The sequence below is a fragment of the Mustela nivalis genome (assembly GCF_964662115.1).
Source record: "Mustela nivalis genome assembly, chromosome: 5".
NCBI classification, from domain to species: Eukaryota; Metazoa; Chordata; class Mammalia; order Carnivora; family Mustelidae; genus Mustela; species Mustela nivalis.
The window spans coordinates 14,861,149-14,881,107 of record NC_139024.1 but is presented as its reverse complement, the minus strand read 5'-3'; the positions used below and the strand labels follow the sequence as shown (position 1 = coordinate 14,881,107).

General features: G+C 38.7%; 1 protein-coding gene across 14 annotated transcripts in view; it reads left to right on the top strand.

Moving 5' to 3' along the window:
• ESR1 (estrogen receptor 1) overlaps window positions 1-19,959 on the top strand; it is a 413,977-nt gene that overhangs the window by 45,348 nt on the left and 348,670 nt on the right. Inside the window, exon 1 of one of the 14 annotated variants that reach the window (XM_082730091.1) lies at window positions 1,168-1,317. The exons of 12 other annotated variants lie outside the window; for them this stretch is intronic. The gene's annotated coding sequence lies outside the window, so the exon portion shown is untranslated. Of the gene's footprint in view, window positions 1-1,167; window positions 1,318-15,534; window positions 15,675-19,959 lie in introns of those variants that run through there. One more of the 14 variants, XM_082730097.1, reaches the window with a different exon arrangement.

The window sequence follows — 19,959 nt, the reverse complement described above, 5'->3', positions numbered from 1 at the left end:
TTATGTGAATTCCACCCGCCTATGCTTTCTTTTTCAAACAGTGGAAGTGCTAAAGTTAACCAAACTTGGACGTTAAAATATAAGCAGATCAATTACTATTGTTGCCATTGGGCTATTGGCTGGCTCTCCAGTACTCCAGGGAGACATGGTGCAATTCAAAGATCTCATCTTGGGGCGCCTGGGTGGCTCCGTGGATTAAGCCTCTTGCCTTTGGCTTGGGTCATGATCTCAGGGTCCTGGGATGGAGCCCACATTGGGCTCTCTGCTCAGCAGGGAACCTGCTTCCCCCCCATACCACCTGCTGCTCAGTCCATTTGAAAAAAGATCTCCTCTTGATGAAAAAAGAACAATCAGTTCCTCCCCCCCCCTTTTTTTAGAAATATGTAGCCCCAATATTTGATGGATTTAAGGGTTCTTTTGCCTCTATAGATTTGTGAGGATTCTATCATTCTAGACATAGTACATGAAGAGGATGATTGTTTAAAACTGTTCTTGTAACAACTAGAAGGGATTTTGGTAATTTTCTTAAATCTCATGATAGTTTTTGTGTTTTATAACATACTTTATGTACTTTACCCCAAAGTTAAATTTTCTAATATTTCAAGTTTGTTTTCCATCAAAATAGAGAGCACAGATACTCATTGAAGCCCTCCCTAGCTAACAGATAACATGACTGTGATTACATTCCATATGGTAGTTGAGAGTGAAGGGCTCTATGCAGTATAAATGAGTCTGGCTGAGGAAGACTAAGGTAGATGAAGGGTGAAATTAGGGTGACCCTATGCAATGGATTTTAAGTTTTATCTTTATTAAAAATATTATTAGAGAAAACATAATATTGTATCTTTCTTTTCCATATCAAACTGGGATTTTAAATAAAGAGGAGGTAGACTGGGTCAAGGGCAGGGATTCTAGAGTCAGGGTTTGGTGCTACTTCAGTTACTGCCACTTACTAGCTAGGTAACACTGGGCAAACTTCTCAGAGCCTCATAGTCTCATCTGCAAACTACAGTTAGTAATGGGTTGTTATGCCACTTACATGAGTTAATATACGTAACTTGCTAGAACAATATTCATTTGGGAGGATGTGCTATGTAAGATTTTGCTATTGATTTTCTAACTAGCCACGAGTTCTTAGATTGCTCTACGTATCTTGTGTTATCCCAGGCATCATGTTGTTGTCATCTGCAAAAATTAGAATTTTCTTCTTCCTGAATGGTTTTAAAAATCTGGACTTACCAAAGGTCTAAAATCCCTGATGGACTGAACATCAAAAGCTCTTAGATAGTGAATGCGCAGGGAACACCCGGAGATTCAGTGAGTCCATCACAAATATTTTCTGGGTGATTTTAAGTGTCCTTAATGAATGAATCATTGAGTAGGCAGATGGGCTGTGGGAGGCAAACCCCTAGTAAATTTTTTCTTTTACTATAGACATACTTATGAGCAGTAAATGTCCACCATTCATGACTATAAACATTTTTTAATAATAAAGTATATGTATATATTTTATATAGAAATATATATTGAATATAAACACTCTAATAATAAAGTTTATATTATATATAAATATATATTAAATATAAATTTTCTTTAATAATAAAGTAATCACTGTTTCTCTTTTCTGTGTTTCAACATATATTATCTCATCTGCTCTTCATAGCCATTTTTTCTCAGGACAGATAGATCGAATGCAGTACTGTATGTGAAAGTACTTTAAAAGCAATTTTTGACATCTTTATTGAGATGTATTTCACATAACATAAAATTCACCCATTTTAAAGTGTATACCATCTAGGGGTGTGTTTACAGAGTTACGAAGCCAATACCATAGTCCAATTTTATTTATATTTATTTATTTTTTTAAAGATTTTTTATTTTATATGTATTTGACAGACAGAGATGACAAGGAGGCAGAAAAGCAGGCAGAGAGATGGGGGAAATAAGCTCCCCGCAGAGCAGAGAGCCCGACGCAGGGCTCAATCCCAGGACCCAGGGATCATGACCTGAGCTGAAGGTAGAGGCTTTAACCCACTGAGCCACCCAGGTGCCCCACCATAGTCTAATTTTAGAGCATGCTCAACTCCTTTATGTTTTGGCGGGGTCCCATTCTGGACATTTCATATGAATGGACCAATATAGTATCTGGCCTTTTGTGTCTGGCTTGTTATCCATGTCGTAGCTGCTGTCAGTACTTCATTCCCTTTATGGTCAGATTATGATTCCATTGTATGGATGTACTCTATTTTGTTTTTCCATCATCCATTGATGGGCATTTGGGTTTCCACTTTTTGCCTATTATAATGAATGCTGCTATGAATGTTTGTGTACGAGTTTTTGTGTGGCTTTTTTTTTTTTTTAATGGTTTGGTTTGGTTTGGCTTGGTTTGGGGAGGGAGGAAAGAGAAAGAGAGAGGGGAGAGAGAGAGAGAGAGAGAGAGAGAGAATGAATCTCAAATCTCAAGCAGGCTCCATGACCAGTGTGGAGTCTGACATAGGCCTTGATCTCACAACCCTGAGATCATGATCTAAGCCAAAACCAAGAGTTAGATGCTCAACTGAAACTGACTGAGCCACCATGGACGTGTTTTTGATTCTGCTGGATGTATACCTAGGAATGGAATTGCTGACTCATATGGTAATGCTATGCTTAGCATTTTGAGCAACTGGCAAATGCTTGCACAATTTTTTATTCCAATTGTGTGAGAGTTTCAATTTCTCCACATCCTGGCTAACACTTGTTATTGCTTGTCTTTTTGATTTTAGCCATCACAACTGGTAGGAAGTAGTGAAAATACTTTTTTTTTTTTAAATTAAAGAAAATACAATAGAGTAAGTGTAAAATAGAAATAGCACAGAAAACATTGTTCAGGTCTGGCCTGCCTCCCAGTGTTATAATTTTTTCTATAGCCCTCCAAAGTGGTCTCTGCATATAGAATAATCCTTATATATATAATTTAAAAGGTGCATATCTGAGAATATATACTTTCTTATATTATTCTTTTCCACTTAATATATTCTAGAGAAATTTCTTTCCTTTTTTTTTTTTTTAAAGATTTTATTTATTTCTTTGACAGAGATCACAAGTAGGCAGAGAGGCAGGCAGATAGAGTGAGAGGTAGAAGCAGGATCCCCGCCAAGCAGAGAGCCTGATGCAGGGCCCAATCCCAGGACCCTGGGATCACGACCTGAGCTGAAAGCAGAGGCTTCAACCCACTGAGCCACCCAGGTGGCCCAATATTTTAGAGCAATTTCTATAGAAGAATGTGTTGATCTACCTTATTCTTCTCACTCTCAGCAGAGAACTCCTTTTTGAGGATAGAAGAAATTCATATAAATAGTTATTTTCACTGTTTCCAGTATTTTGCTGTTACAACTAATGTCCCATGAACATCTTTGTGAGGTTGTCTTTGCATACATTTGTGAAGATACTCGTGGAAAAAATTAATTATGCTGCTTCATGTTCCCAGTGATAGGGGATGAAAGTACTTGTCAGACCATAGTCTCTCCAACATATAAAACCCTACATACATTAGAAAATAAAGCATGAAGGAATATCCCCAAATGTAGGAAATGAGTTTATATAGCACAGTATCAAACATACCTTAAAGGCCATCAGATTTTTCTGTCATAGCCAATGTGGTACCTGAAGTAATAGTTTAATAGTTTAATGAAAGTGAGTTTGACCTATAAAGATGAATCAAATATATATTATTATAAAGTTTGAAGTTAAACTTTCTCAGTCTATTGAGGTTGAATCCCAGAAAGCTTTCAAATTTCTGAAATAAATTCAGGCATTGCAATAGTCTAAATTTGCCTTAATAATTAGTAAAACCAGATGCTAGGTGAAATAGTGTGTTGGCCCATTTATCTATGCAGTTGACATGCATTAATCAGTTGCTGTATGTCAGGCAGAACTTCAAGTGCTAGAAAAAGGGAGGATGGTAAGAGATTTACATTGGTCCCAAGCAATATATGGTCTCAGTAAGGGAGACACATATAGAGAAATACTCATAAAGGAAATGGAATAGAGGTACGCACAGCTATAGGCAAGCTGTGTGTGTTAGTAGACCGCTCGCTTTTGGGAAGAGACCAAAAATACTTGTGGAAAACAAGAGTGGACATGGGGAGCATGCCATTTCTTTTTAAGCAAGAAACTTGGAAGTTGTACACAGTACTTCTCAAAATCCATTGGCAAGCCAATTCTAGCTGCAAGGCAGGCTAGGAAAATAAACCCTAGCTGGGTGACTCCACACCTCCATATTGCTCTGGAGGAGGTGGGGGTTGGACTTGGGCTCCATAGCCTGGGAGACAGATGGAGAGGCAGTATGGTGCCACTGTGATGTTTTCAACACTGTGGGGAAAAGGAACCCCGAAACAGTTCCTTGTCAACACAGAGTTTATAGTCTGTCACAGATTACAACAAGTCACAGAGGCCCCAAGTTGTTAATGAGCTAGACTATTCTATATAAAATCTTATGGTGACATAATAATTATGATTCATGTGATCACATAATAGATGCTATACAATAGGATTTGTGTAAAATGCCAGTCGTGACATAGTTGCTTACACATGAAGGGAGGGAGGGAGGGAGAGAGGAGTGTGAACTGGTGCTGTCAAGAAGAGACCCTTAAGATATGTTTGATATTATGCAATGTAAACCAATACCTATTTTTAGGAAATATTTCCTCATGCATCATTTTTAAAATGTAGAATCATGGATTTATATATTCAAAATTCTCCGAGAAAAACATGGCTGTGGTTCTTTCTATCCATGCTTTTTTTAGGAATTAGATTTTTCTGGGTTGTGCATTTATGAGTATATATTTCCTTCAGTGAAATTTTTCTGGAAAACAAAATTTACCCATGTATCTATTTCTGATAATCAGCGCTGTTTAATAATTCTAAGCAGTGGCGAGTAATTTGCAGAGTATATTTAGTGGGAAGGGGACGATGAGAAGTGCTCTTCAGTGTTTTCTCTCCATTGTCTTCCCAGATTTGGGTCAATGCTCCCTGGTAACACTGGTGAGTAAGGAATGTTCAGAGTTCTAGATAGGGATTACCTTATTTTTAGGTATTTTATTTATATTTATTATTATTATTAACATATAATGTATTAATCATATCAGGGGTACAAGTCTGTGATTCATCAGTCTTATACAGGACACAGCACTCACCATAGCACATAGCTTCCCTGATGTCCTTCCCCAACCACACCATCCCCTACACCCCTCTCCCCTCCAACAGCCCTCAGTTTGTTTCCTGAGATTGAGAATCTCTTATGGTTTGTCTCCCTCTCTGATTTTTGTCTTGTTTCATTTTTTCTTCTCTTCCCCTATGATCCTCTGCCTTGTTTCTCAAATCCCACATATCAGTGATATTTCTAGGTATTTTAAAAGAGATATTTTGTGGTTTTTCTTTCAGAACCAGCAGAAGGACATCTCTGATGAAGAACATTTACCAGGTTTCCAATAAAAAAAATTTTTTTAAGTGACCAGGTATAATTCTGCCAAGTTTTCCAAACAGTTTTCCTTTAGAGTGAGAAACAATCCTCTGATTAGCTTGAAGTAACATTCTCTTCTTTTGGAATGCTAACCTTAAAACAAGACCCGTTGAGGCAGGTTTTTAATTTTGGCATCAAATGTACAATTTCTAAAGATATGGGACTAGAGAAGTCATTGCCATGCTTTGTTCTGGAAATCAGGTCTAATTTTATGACTATGATTTTTTAAAAAATCACATTCTCTCAACTGGAAAGGTCAGAGTTCAGACTGTTTATCCTGCCTCTATAAGCTTTTGTTCCAGGAATCCAAGATTTATTTGAGGAGAAACCTGGAAACTAACCCAAGCAGAGAAAAAGAAATTGCTTTTGTGTGAAATGTAGTAAAAGAAGACAGTCTTGAGGAACTAGAATCTATGTAGGGAAATGGTCTCATCATAGTCTTCTTACACTTAAATAGCACTGTGTAGACTATTTAGATCTTTTTTTTTTTTTTTAAGATATTATTTATTTATTTGACAGACAGAGATCACAAGTAGGCAGAGAGGCAGGCAGAGAAAGAGAGAGGAGGAAGCTGACTCCCTGCTGAGCAGAGAGCCTGACTTGGGGCTCCATCCCACAATCCTGAGATCTTAACCTGAGCCGAAGGCAGATGCTTAAGCGACTGAGCCATCCAGGTGCCCCTCCATAGATCATTAAATCTTAAGGAAGCATGACAGTCTGTCAGGTGTCATTATTAGTGCTTTCAATCTTTGGATGACCCTTTTGCCATATGACCCTGGGCAAATTTGCCTGAAATGGATAATATTAACTTCTTTAGTGAAAGGCTCTCCACTGGGATTTCCTACAGGTCATGATCTGTGGGATCCTAGCTACGAAACAGGAGGGAGCATATAATGATTTGTTTAAGATTTACATTTGTTTGATCAACAGTTGTACAGCTGGAAATTCATTCCTTGGACATGTGAGAGTTAAAGTCACTAATTCTGGATTTTTCTCTATTCATTCTCTATTCCTCAGTAATTCCCTTGCAATGACTCTACCCTTGTAGAAGGTGTTTAATGCAGACAGTAAGACACAAAGAGTCTTAGATTATGAATGGAAACAATGGAAACAGGACATTTTTGTTGAATGTTTCATGGAATTATTATTGGAGAGTATTCTTAGAATGTCCCGAAGCTGCAAATTTAGAGAAAAAAAGTGGAAAGAATTAATATTCAAACTTGAAGACTTATCCGGTAAGTTTTACTTAGCTGGTAAAACGTGGTCCAATGTAAACAAAGTGTTTTTAGTATTCTCAGAACAAACATCCTACATAAACACAAATGGCGATATGAGACACAGATAGAACTTAGTTCACCGTGTTTTCCAGAACTGCTGTCTACCAGCCAGTTGGTGTGGCACACCAAAGAGAAGAATTAAGAATGTGCTAATAGCAATGCATTTTGTAGCCCACTCTACCAGACAGGAACCTTAAAACAACATATTCTAATAGGAAGGTATTCTACTGAAATAATATTTTGAGCAGACTACTTAATATGCATGAGGAGGTTTACCTTTTCTTGCAGTGACCTTGTAGCTCTTCAAGATTTCTGTCTTTGTGCATTTAAGCAAAGGAGTTAGTTCTGTGTTTTGGCTGGCAAATTTTGCACATGTGTAGCTTTGGTGAAGGAGAGGTGTAGGTGTGCCCTGTGGGTTGGTGAGGCAGCTTTACTGCAACAGTAGCTTTTAGCAGCTACCAGATTTGCTAAAAGCAGCCACGTCCAATTAGCAATAAGTGCCATGCACCTGCAGTTACTAGGAATTCAACCTCTTTAGAGGCTGAATCTTAATGTAGCCTTCTTTTTAAAAAAATTTTTTTTTATTTTTAAATAGTAAAAATCTTGTGCCCTAGGAGAATAAAGAAAATTAGCAATTGCTATATAGAAACACTCTGAAATGTATTGTTACTATTGATTTAAATATAGAGCCAAATGGCATTTTAAAAAACCGTATTATTTAAAAACACTGTCTTCTCACAGTTCACTTCCAAATTTTAGATTTCATTTTCATATGAATATTGTAGTTGTTTTCTCAGAAATTTACAGTGTGGACACTGGTTCCCTATGTATGTTTCCATCATTTTCTGCAAAATCGTTCACCAAGATAATAAATGTTAACAGTGCCAAATTGCAAAGACATAGAAAAAATCTTCAACTTCTTTTCAAGGTTTCAAATTCACTGCAATGGAAAGGACTCCTGTATATTATGAAAATGATATTTTCAACAAGTATTACTTATTTTAAAGTGTTTTCAACATTTTTCCCTTGAGCATTTGATGCCCTTTCCCTGAAAATGTTTGTTTACACTCCGAAAGTATACCTGGGAGTTCTGGGCAGTATAATCTTCCTTCTTTGTTCTTTCCTGCTTTTTTTCTCTTTTAAAGGATATTATAGAACAAAGACATCTGTCAAGTTAAGCATTTTCTGGAGTGACTAGTTTCTAATTAGACTAATAGACTAATAAAATAATCCAATGCAACTGTATCTTCAAAAATTCTCAGTTATAATTCTTTTAAAAGTGCCAAGAACACCAAAATAATCGAGTCTGATGTAGAACATATAGTAGTTTTTAAAAAAATACTGTATTTATTTATTTGAGAGAGAGCGAGCAGGGGGAGGAGAAGAGGGAGAGGGACAAGCAGACTCTGTGCTGAGTGTGGAGCCTGACATGGGGATTAATCTCGTGCCCCCAAGATCATGACCTGAGCCAAAATCAAGAGTTGGCTGCTTAACTGACTGAACCACCTGGGCTTGCTGAACATCTAGCTCAGTATATTTGCTGATCATATACTGAGATTGACCATAATGAAGAATAATTGACATCTTCAACTGTTGATGTGCTTTAAAGTTAGGATTGTCTCTCATGGTTCGTCTCTCAACGATGAGAGATGACGGACTCTGGGAAACAGGGTTTTAGAGGGGAGGGCTGTGCGGGGATGGGTGAGCCTGGTGATGGGTATTGAGGAGGGCATGGATTGCGTGGAGCACTAGATGGTAAACACAAACATGAATCATGGACTCCTACATCATAACTAATGATGTACTGTATGGTGATTAACATGAGAAGGGTGACGAGGGAAATTGGAAGGGAAGATGAACCATGAGAGACTATGGACTCTGAAAAACAGTCTGAGGGTTTTCAAGGGGCGGGGGGTGGGATGTTGGGTGAGCCAGGAGGCGGGTATTTTGGAGGGCACGTATGGCATGGAGCTCTGGGTTTGGTGCATACACAATGAATTCTGTTATGCTGAAAAGAAATTAATAAAAAAAAAAGAAAAATGGAGAAAAGAGTTAGGCTTGGATGTCACAGCAAGAAGATCCTACAAACTGTCACTGTTTTGGTGTGTACTGCCCATCTTTGAGAACTCAGCAATTTCTATATGCATAAATTCCATTTTGGAAAAAATATGCAAATGGGGAGTTATTCCCCAAGTTGGTTATTTTATTGAATTTGAATAGGCTGGTTTCCAACAAGTATCATCACTTGAGGTGCCTAGATAATGCCGTGGTGTAAGTGGGCATATGCAATTATTTAGGTAAAAGTTTGGTTGAAGTTTATTGATGTGGAATTTCTAAATCCTGCAGTTTCTGGTTTATCTTGTTTATGTGGAAAATAATGGAAGCACACAGTCAGTTAAATCCTCCTCCTCCGGCTTCCCTCTTTTTATCTTTTTTTTTTTTTTTTTAAGATTTTATTTATTTATTTGACAGACAGAGATCACAAGGAGGCAGAGAGGCAGGCAGAGAGAGAGGAGGAAGCAGGCTCCCCGCTGAGCAGAGAGCCCGATTCGGGGCTCGATCCCAGCACCCTGAGATCATGCCCTGAGCTGAAGGCAGAGGCTTAACCCACTGAGCCACCCAGGCGCCCCTTCCCTCTTTTGTTCTTACCTGTATTTGCCCTTGCTGGCATGTCCTTAGAACCCATATCATGTCTATCAGCGACATCAAGTCTGCTGCTGTGGGAACCAGTAGGACTTTATGATGCTTCAGATGGGATTGACTGTGGTAATGCAGGGTGAGGAACTGGAGAGGGGTCTGAATTTACTAGGCGATAAGACTGGGGGAGACATCTGAGATGTTCATCCAAACAGGAAGTCATCAGAATTAGCAGCAGGGAGAGAAAAATAGAAGACAAAAACGCACAGAAGGATAGTCAACAGAAATATTCATTGTTGCATTGCAGGTATGATTTGAAGAAGGAGAAAGTTTATTTTTTTTAAAAATTTTATTTATTTATTTGAGAGAGAGAGAGAGAATGAGAGGGGAGAAGGTCAGAGGGAGAAGCAGACTCGCTATGGAGCTGGGAGCCCAATGTGGATCTTGACCCCGGGACTTTGGGATCATGACCTGAGCTGAGGCAGTTGCTTAACCAACTGAGCCACCCAGGTGGCCTGGGGAAAGTTCATTGTTAAGAAAGAAAGAAAAGTCACCTGCAGTGTTCTAAGTCTAGAAACTAGAAGGTACCTGTACCTCACATGAAGTTAAGCCTGTTGTTTTTAGCTAAGAAGTATTACTATTAGGTCTTCCTGTCACTGGGGAGAAAATAAAACTCTCTTTTTCTAACATAATATTTATGAAATAAAAGACAACTGAATATGATAAAGTGTCCCCCCTGAGATCTAATTATTTAGCCAAAAACTTGATCGATTTCTTTTGCTCAGGCTAGCAGCCATATTTGAGCAGCAGTCAGTTCTCATTGACCTTACTCATTACTAAGTCCAATGTCAGTTTTCAGTCCTTATTTTTTTGACCTGTCAGCCACATCTGACCCAGTTGATCACTGCCTTCATCTGGAGACGTCTCTTCACTTGGCCGCCAGCATACTCTGTTTTCCTTCCTTTCCTTCTCAGTCTCCTCTGCTGGTTCCTCCTTATTTCCACAATCTCTCAGAGTTGGAACTCTCCTAGATCCATTCCCCTCCTCCTCCTCCTCTTCCTCCTCCTCCTTCTCCTCCTCCTCTTCTTCTTCCTCTTCTTCTGTCTCAATTATACCTGGTGTCATGGTTTTAAATACTATCTATCTTTTGTAGACTATACACAAAAATAAACTCAAAATAGATTCAAGACCTAAATATGAGACCTGAAACCATAAAACTCCTAGAATAAAATGTTTATTTCTTTGCAGTAATTTCTTTAACATGGGCCATAGAAAATTAAACTATTGGTACTAGACAAAAAAGTTCTGCATAACAAAGGAAACCATCAGCAAGACAAAAAGGCAGCTTACTGAATGGGAGAGGATATTTGCAAATGACTTATCCAATAAGGGGTTACCACCCAAAATATATAAATAACTTATGCAACTCAACACCAAAAGAACAAATAATTCAATTAAAAAATGGCAGAGTACCCGAAGAGACATTTTTTCCAAAGAAGACATACAGATGGCTAACAGACACATGAAAAAATGCTCAACATAATTCATCATTAGGGAAATTCAAATTAAAACCACAATGAGCTATCACTTTAAACCTGTCAGAATGGCTAAAATAAAAAACACAAGAAATAATGAGTCCCATTAACAGATGAATGGATAAAGAAAATGTACACACACACACACACATACACACACACGTATACATACATTGGGATATTATGCAGCCAAAAAAAATGAAATCTTGCCATTTGCAATGACGTAGATGGAAATCGAGGGTATTATGCTAAGCGAAATAAGTCAATCAGAGAAAAACAATGATCATATGATCTCACTGATATGAAGAATTAGAGAAACAAGACAGAAGATCATAGGGGAAGGGAAGGAAAAATGAAACAAGATGAAACCAGAGAGAGAGAGACAAACCATAAGAGACTTTAATCTCAGGAAACAACCTGAGGGTTGCTGGAGTGGGGGGGGGTGGGGCGGCTGGGTGATGGACATTGGGGAGGGTATGTGCTATGGTGAGTGTTGTGAATTGTGTAAGACTGATGAATCACAGACCTGTACCTCTGAAACAAATAATATATTGTATGTTAATTAAAAAAAAGAAATAATGAGTGTTGGTGAGGATGTGGAAAAAAGGAACCCTTGTACACTGTTGGTAGGAATGTGAATTAGTGTATCTACTATGGAAAAACAGTATAGAGATTCATCAAAAAATAAAACTACCATATGACCCATTAATTGCACTACTGAATATTTACCCAGAGAAAAAGAAAACACTAATTAGAGAAGATACATGCACCCCTGTGTCTATTACAGTAGTGTTTATGATAACCAAGATATAGAAACAATCCAAGCGTCCCTCAATAGATGAATGGATAAAGAAGAGGTATTATATATACAGTGGAATATTACTAAGCCATAAAAAGAATGAAATCTTGCCATTTGCAACAATATGGATGGACCTAGAGTGTATCATGTGAAGTGAAATAAGTCAGACTGAGAAAGATAAATACCATGTGATTTCACTCATATGTAGAATTTAAGAAACAAAACAAATGAACAAACAAAGAAAAAAAGGCAAAAAGCAGACTCTTATACAGAGAACAAACTGGCGATTGCTCTTGGGAAGGTAGGTGGGACTGATGGATGCAATAGGTGAATGGGATTAAAGGGTATGCTCATCTTGGTGAGCACTGAGAAATACACAGAATTGTTGAATCAGTATATTATACACCTGAAACTAATATAACATTGTCAATTACACTTTGATTAAATACATACATGCATACATACCATATATCACTCTCTTTCCCTTTGGACTTTAGACTTGTCCATCCAACTGCCTACTTCATATCCTTGCATGGGTGTCTAAGAGGTTTCTCAATTTAACACGTCTGAAAACACATCCCTAATACCACCTCCCCCAAGCCTGTTCATCTCATAACACATCCCACCTTGATTTATGGCAAATCCTTCTTCCACTTCTCATGCCAAAAGCCATGGAGTAATTCTCAATGCCTCCATACCATCCATCTAAATACCAGAAAGTCCTGTGGACTTTATGATCAATTACATCTGGAATTTAGCCACTTTATTCCACTGCCATCACCGCCACACTGGTCCCAGCTACCACTGTCTCTTGCCTGGAATGCTGTAGCAGTCTGTGACTGCCTTCCCTGCTTGGGCCTTTCCGGCTCATCAACGGTCAGCTCTATCCTTTAAAATGGAAGTCACACCATGTCATGACTCTTCTTCTTTGAAAACTTCCCAATATCTTTCTCTTTCACTCAGGAAAAGCCAAATCTGTTTCCGACCCATCCTTACCTTTCTGACTTATTGCTAACTCTTTACTTATTCTAGGCATACTGACCTCTTTACTGTGCTGGGACACACTGGACATGCCTCTGACCCAGAACTTGGCCATTTGCTAGTTCCTCAAACTCATGGCTCGTTCCTTCGTTTTCTTGAGATTATTAATTAACGTTTACCTGGGGTGAGGGCTTCCTCGGCCACCCTATTTAAAATCGCCACTTTCTCCATCTTCTCCCCTCCTTGCTGCACACACACCACTGCATTTCCTTCCTTAGTTTTCTTTCATTACCACCTTCTAACTTACTCTCTACTTATTCTTCTGTCTCCTTACATAAGAATATAAGTTCTGTGAGGGCAGGGTTCTTTATTTTGTTTATTGCTGTATGCCTAGGAGTTAGAACAGTGTCTGGCATGTAGTAGGCATTCAGTTAATGTTTCTTGGATGAATTGAAAATAGTAAATGATGATTGGTCAAAAGAAATGAGATGACCTCATGATGTATCATTCCTTGATTGGATGAGGTAGGGCATGCGTGTGTGGCAGGGGGAGGGGTTTCAGATCCTACAACAGTGATCTCGCCTCTCTACGTGGTGGGTCCCATTCTCCACTCCTGAATCAAATCAAAACTACCCTCGAGCATACTTTTTACTAGTGCTGAGGCTATTTTAACATTCCATTAAAAAACCATTTAAAATACAAAAACAAGGCTGTATTACTTTAATTCTGACCTTAGTAGACTCTCAGTTTTATAACTGTTTAGAGAAAATGTGGAAAGGTTGGATATATTTGCTGGCCCCAATCTTTTCATTACTCATCTCTATAAAAGAGGCTTTTAGGGACATATTAAAAAGTTTCCAGTGCCCTTGTCTCTTGCTTTCCCTCTCATCTTCCTTTTTTGCACCCCAAATGGTTGAAAGCAAGACCCTGAGAGTCTGGAGGAAATGTGCTTCGGTGAGAGCTGGCTTGAGAGGAGCTGGCCTAGAACCTTGGATCCTGCCTTCGGAACTGTGACACAAATTACTTCTCCTAACAGAGTGAGCTCATGCGTGTTCTCTCTACTGAGAACCCATTTAGCTGTTGTTTCCCCTAGAAGGAGAAGTTCTCTCTTGGATGCTGTCCTTGTTCGTGTCTTCTCCCCCGCTTTTCTTCATGTCTGACCAGAACAAAGCTGAAAGCTTTGGTGCCAAGAGCAGGTGTTGCCACCACACAGGCAAAAAATACGTAGAGTGGAGTGTTGTCTGTTCAACTGAGAAAGCAGGTAGCATTTGAGACAAACGGAAAGCCAGGAATGACTTCATCCACTTCCTGTCATAAGGCAATAGTCTGACCTTGAGGAACCTATTAAAAGTGTGCTTCCAAACACGGAGGCCATGTCTAGGACTTGGTGTGGACTGGTATTTACCCCCAGCTGTATTCAGAAACAAGGTAGCTTATTAAACTATACGGTAGCTTGTAAAATGTTAGGGATACAAGGCAAGGTCTCCCAAATCACTGGGAGTTTGGAAGTTCAGCGTTTGTGCCGTGTGAATTCTTTGGCTTTTTGTGGCTATTTAGCATTCTTTAGAGGCACCTGCATGAGAGAAATTTAACAGGGATTTTGTGCAGTTTTGTTCATTATAGACTGGACTGTTTGTTTTTTCCTAATAGAGGTATGGAGAGAGACATGAAGAAGAAAACCACTTTTATTAATATAGATGCCTTAGGAGGGCTCCTTTCATGAGTGGGGCTTAAAATATGCTTATCCCTTCAGTTTTTTAAAGCATTTAATATTCCTCAATTTGTTCTTCCTAGGTTGTTCCATAATACGACAGAATAGTAATAATGATAATAATGATGATGCATTTTGAATAATAAAACGACAGCATATTTGAGCTCCAGGAAACTTTAGAGAACACCTAGCCCAATCCTTTATTTTATAGAACAGGGAAAGTAAAGATGGGCCGTAACTTACCCAAGCTCTTACACTGAATTACTGGTAGAATTGGGCATTGAAAGCTGCCTCCCCTAATCTCACTCAGCTGCTCTTGTCATTAAAACACGGAGAAGTGATTTCTCCAAATGAAGAAATAACATGAAGTTATTTTTCAAAATAGTCTTTCTATATTTTTCAATCACATGGAAAAATAAAAATTATGACATACTTTGGAGTCAGTAAAACAGCAAAATATTCAAGATCTACCGTATAATCTAGAGAACCAAAAATAAAAGCAGAATCTTCTTATGCTCCCCCTTGCCTAAGATAACATGGTGCCGCTAACATAGTTTCAAAACTATATTTATAGGTTAGATTCTTATTATTGTATTTAAATGTCCCAAAAATGTCAGCTTCGTTATTCTTTGTCCCGTCCTGGTGTGCCATGGAGCTTTGGTCAGCCAAACATCACCTGGGAGCTCATATCTAGACAATGGGAATCTTAGGACATAGTTTTTTAATAAAACTATTTTTATCCCCAGGGGTACAGGTCTGTGAATCGCCAGGTTTATACATTTCATAGCACTCATCATAGCACATACCCTCCCCAATGTCCATATCCCCATCACCCTCTCTCATCCCTCCTCCCCCCAGCAACCCTCAGCATAGTTTCATTTTTAATGAAAATGGCAAAATGCCGTGATTCCACTTTGTAAATATTTTTGATGTTTTTAAAGGAGGTTGCATAGCCAAGAATGAGCCGCCCTTACTCAGGGGCCATTCTTAGAGAAGTGGGACTTCAATACTCTGATATCAGAATGTTGGGTCCTTCTAGAACCTTTCTTTATCAGAACTGGAAAGGGTTAGTGGAAATCTGAATGTTACAGAGTTAGTAGAAGCTTGATCAAGTGTGTCTGATCTAAGCTACAGACGAAGCCATGTACAGTTCGTGAAGCACTTCAACCGAGGTCTGCATGCTTACGTGTGAACACGCTGTTTGTAGGGGTCACTGCCAGGGAAAATCTAGGTAAGACTGCACAACCCTCAATTTGGGAGGACCAATTTCTCCCTCGCTTCAAAGTACACGTATTACGAGGGGACTTGTTTCTTCTGGGCTGTCTTTGGCCCCCAAATCTTTCTCCTTGAATTAACTTCATGTGGGTCATTTTACTCCCTTGTGGGTCATGTCCATGTTACACAGTGAGTGGATTCAGAAGTGGAATTCATTCTCTTTCTTTGATTTCTGCAAAAGGCCACCCAGACAAGACCCTACAGTTACTGCCAGATCCAATCCAAGAAGAGTTTATAGCACAACAGACAAGGCCCTGGAAATAGAACCTTAAAATCCTTCTCCTTAAAAGTCCGTCGTCCAACTCAGCCTCCAACTTCGCTGGTGTTCTCAGCATTCCTTCTACTTTTCTCCTTACAGCCATCTTGAGAGCAAGCCTAACCTTGGGTTTGCTTTCATTATTTTTGCTTACACAGAATATTTTGGTCAGTTCTTTGTTTCATTCTCTCCTTTTGGTCTTGCTTGATCCTATGCACTAAAAAAACCAAAAACCAAACAAATAAGTAACCAAACCAAAACAACAGTGCAACCCCGAAACAAAAACCAACCCATTATACCTTTAGATTATTTTTCTAAGTGAAGACTATTTCCTGCCTGTAAGTTGCTACTTGTTATGATGTTATAAATAAATACATATATAAAAATACATATATAAGTTATTACACACACACACACACCCCTGCAATTACTACATAGTTCAAGTAACATCATGGTTCTTGTGTTAATTCTAGTCCTTCCTCATGAAGGACTGGTCAATGTTTTAGCCCCAGGTAGCTAAGGGAAAATTGTCTGCTGTATTTTAAATCTAGGTCCTTTTCTTTTAATTACCTAACTTGTACATCTTCAATCAATTTCCTTTTGGAATAAGTTGTTCCTTTTATATGGGCTAGTGTACTGATCACTGAGAAAAATTAATTTGTTTGCAATTGCTTAAGGATCTGACTTTACTGTAGCATCTTTGGAGTATAGTTCTAGATTTTTCTTTTTACGACTTCTGCCCAGTTCCATGCACAGGATGGAATTGCAGCTCTTTTAAGCACTTTCTATGTACCTAGCAACATCAGCCTCTGAATTGCCCGTCAGCAATGGGAATTTTGGCTTCTCTGGCTTTGGAGAGGAAGAAATAAATTCCAGATTGAGTGTTCCATTATAAAATCTTCAGCTATTACTCAAATATTATGTCTGGTTACCTTCTGTTTTGTCCCCATCAATGCAGTCTCTATTTGCAGCAATAAGGATTCTGCTGTTTAATTTTTCCTTGTCCGCTGTGTAGAGGGTATGCCAGTAAAATGGATCACTGCTAAAATGAGTGGGTAACTAGAGGTACCTCCATAAGATTGTTTTTACTTGAATATAAAAACAGCTACCTGTTCTGTGCACTTATGCCATTTAATTAGAAATGTTGAGGCGTGTTTTTGTTTTTTTTTTTTGTTTGTTTTTTGTTGCAAAATACTCCAACTTGGAGGAGTGTGGGATCTATCCATGGCAGGAAAACAATGAAAAATCTCTCTTCATAAGAAGGTAGCCAGGATGTCAAGATTGGTTTAAACAGTGGGGCAAAACCTGAAGTGCAATGGAGTTAGTATTCATTTTTTGCCACCTGTAGAATTGAGTATAGATGTTAGGGTGATGAATTAGAATATATCTTTTTTTCTTGCTTTAGAAAAATGTTCGTGGTCCTAAGGTAGTTAAAAGTCATATGTTTTTCATGAAGAAATATGGACTGTAAAGAAAATTTTTTTAAAATAAAAATTACTTGGATCTTTGTTAAGGGAAAAATCTTACAGTAGAAATGTTGGCATGCCAGTAGATATATGGATACAATAACGGATCTATTAGGGCAAATGTGGAATTCCCAGATAGGTTTCTTAGTGCTTTTCTAGCCTGCTTCCCCAGCCTGCTTCTCTAGTGCTCTCCTGCAAGAACAGAGTCCTAGAGTCCTTCTAGGCTAGTTGCTGCCTCCCAGAATCTCCCCCCTCCCAACCCTATGACCAGGAACTCTCTGCCCATACCAAACACACAGATTGTTGTGATAACTATATGAAAGCTATTTTTGAAACTGTAGGCTCTTTGAAAAGTGCTAGACAAATTAGTAGACATTGTTATTATGCCAAGAGGCTCAGAAAATATCAATGGACCCTTAAATTTGAATTTCTAACCTCTTAAAAGATACAAACTCTCTTTATGGTTGAGTTCCTGCTATGGAATATTGGAAATCTATGTGTCAATATATGTGTGTGTGATATTTTGCATATTAGTATATTTCAGTGCATATCTCATAGATTTATGGTTAAGGGTACTACTTTTGGGAAGACGTGTACATCATGTTCTACTTGCATGCTCTTCTCTTCTTGATGACCAGTGGTATTCAGATGTTTCTTAATATCTAGCCCTATACCATTTTTCCCATGGCTAATTATTTGACCCACAGAGTTGTTGGTAAAAAAATATAAAGAATTAACAGCAATATCTGAGTGATGATCACCTGGGTATTCATCTTCATTTTATTTTTACATATGGTCTCTATACATATTTAAATATTTTATTTATTTATTTATTTATTTGAGAAAGAGAGAGCATGGGTTGGGGGGAGGGGCAAAGGGATAGAGAGAAGCAGACTCCCCACTGAGCAAGGACCCTGCTTCGGGGCTCTATCCCAGGACCCTGGGATCATGACTTGAGGTGAAGGCAGCTGCTTAACTTACTGAGCCACCTAGATGCTCCCTATATATGCTTTATGTACTTTTTGATATGCATTCAATAATCTTAAAAAGGAAATAGTAACAATTCTCACATAGTGGTTTGAAGTAGAAAAAGTTACCAAGAGTGGAACTCAAAATTTAGGCATGCGCTTCCCTAACATCTCTTTCGCTTACATTCCTTACCTTTTGCACGGGAAAGTAAAACTCAGCCCCTCTTCCCTCTCAGACAGAATGAGATTTCTGGGCTCTGTGACATTTTCCCATTACACTCCTGGCTGGAGAGATTCACGTTCCAATCTGCCTTCTGCTTCTCTTCTCCTCAGTGCTATTTCGAGCAATTTCTGTGCCCTGGTTTCCTCATCTGTGAAATAGGGTAATGATGGAAAACATCCCTTCCAGATTGTTGCAGGATTACATGAATTAGTCAGGGCAAAATTGTGCCCCTCTTTGCTGGCAGCAAGCCCTCAGGAAGTGTTATTGAGCCATTGTTAGTAGTTTGTTTCCAGTGCCATGTTGATGAGTCATGTGACCTTGAGCAAATTATTTAAATCTGGATTTCAGTTATCTCTAAATGGAAGAATTGAACTTTCGGTGGTTCTCAAACTTAAGGGTGCATCAGGCTCACCTGGATGGTGTAGTAAAACACTGTTTTCTGGGCTCCACCCTTGGAGTTTCTGATTTAGTAGATCTAGAATGGGGTCTAATAATTTACATTTTTAACAAGTTTCCAGTTGAAGTTGAGGCTGCCGGTCTGGAGACTCACTTTGAGAATCCTTAGTTTACTCTAAACAAAACAGTGATTCTCCTTGGCAGCACATTAAACTCACCTAAGAAAGTGTAAAAATCCCCATGCCCAGGCTATCCCCCAGACCAACGAACGCACCATCTCCGCAGGTGCTGACCATCTCTTCATAGCTCTTCAAGGTCTCTTTGTGCTTCCAAGGAAGAGTCAAGGTTGACAACCACTTCTAAGGTCTTTTCCAGGTCAAAAATACCCATAGTTCTAACTTAAATGAAGAAGAAAAGAAATTTTTCAGGAGGACCCTATTCTCTACTCCTTGATGCATGGGTGTACCCCCTGAGAAATAAACACTGCTTTATGGAGGTGTGTTTCTACCTGTGGGGCATCTGTTGGGGCACAGTTTGTACAGGTGGCAGCAAAACAGCATGGTGTACCTCAAAATTGCTTTTGGATTTTGCAGATTATTTTATAAATCAGTTTTGCGGTATTTGTTGTCGTATTATTGGAGACGAGTGTAGGCATCTTTCTTTGCATCCGGAGAGTTGCCCTTGCTTTAAACCCTAGCTCTTCCACTTGCAAATTCTATGATCTTGAATGAGTTTCCTCACTTTTCTGTACCACGGTTTTCTGGGCAAAATGCAGATAATTACAGAACCCACTTTGTAATATTTTGAGAATTAGGTAAAGTTATTTTACATGATTAGCACTCAAAAATGACCATTAAAGACCATTAATGGCTCATTTGGTTAAGCATCTGCCTTCATCTCAGGTCTTGATCTCAGGATCCTGGGATCGAGCC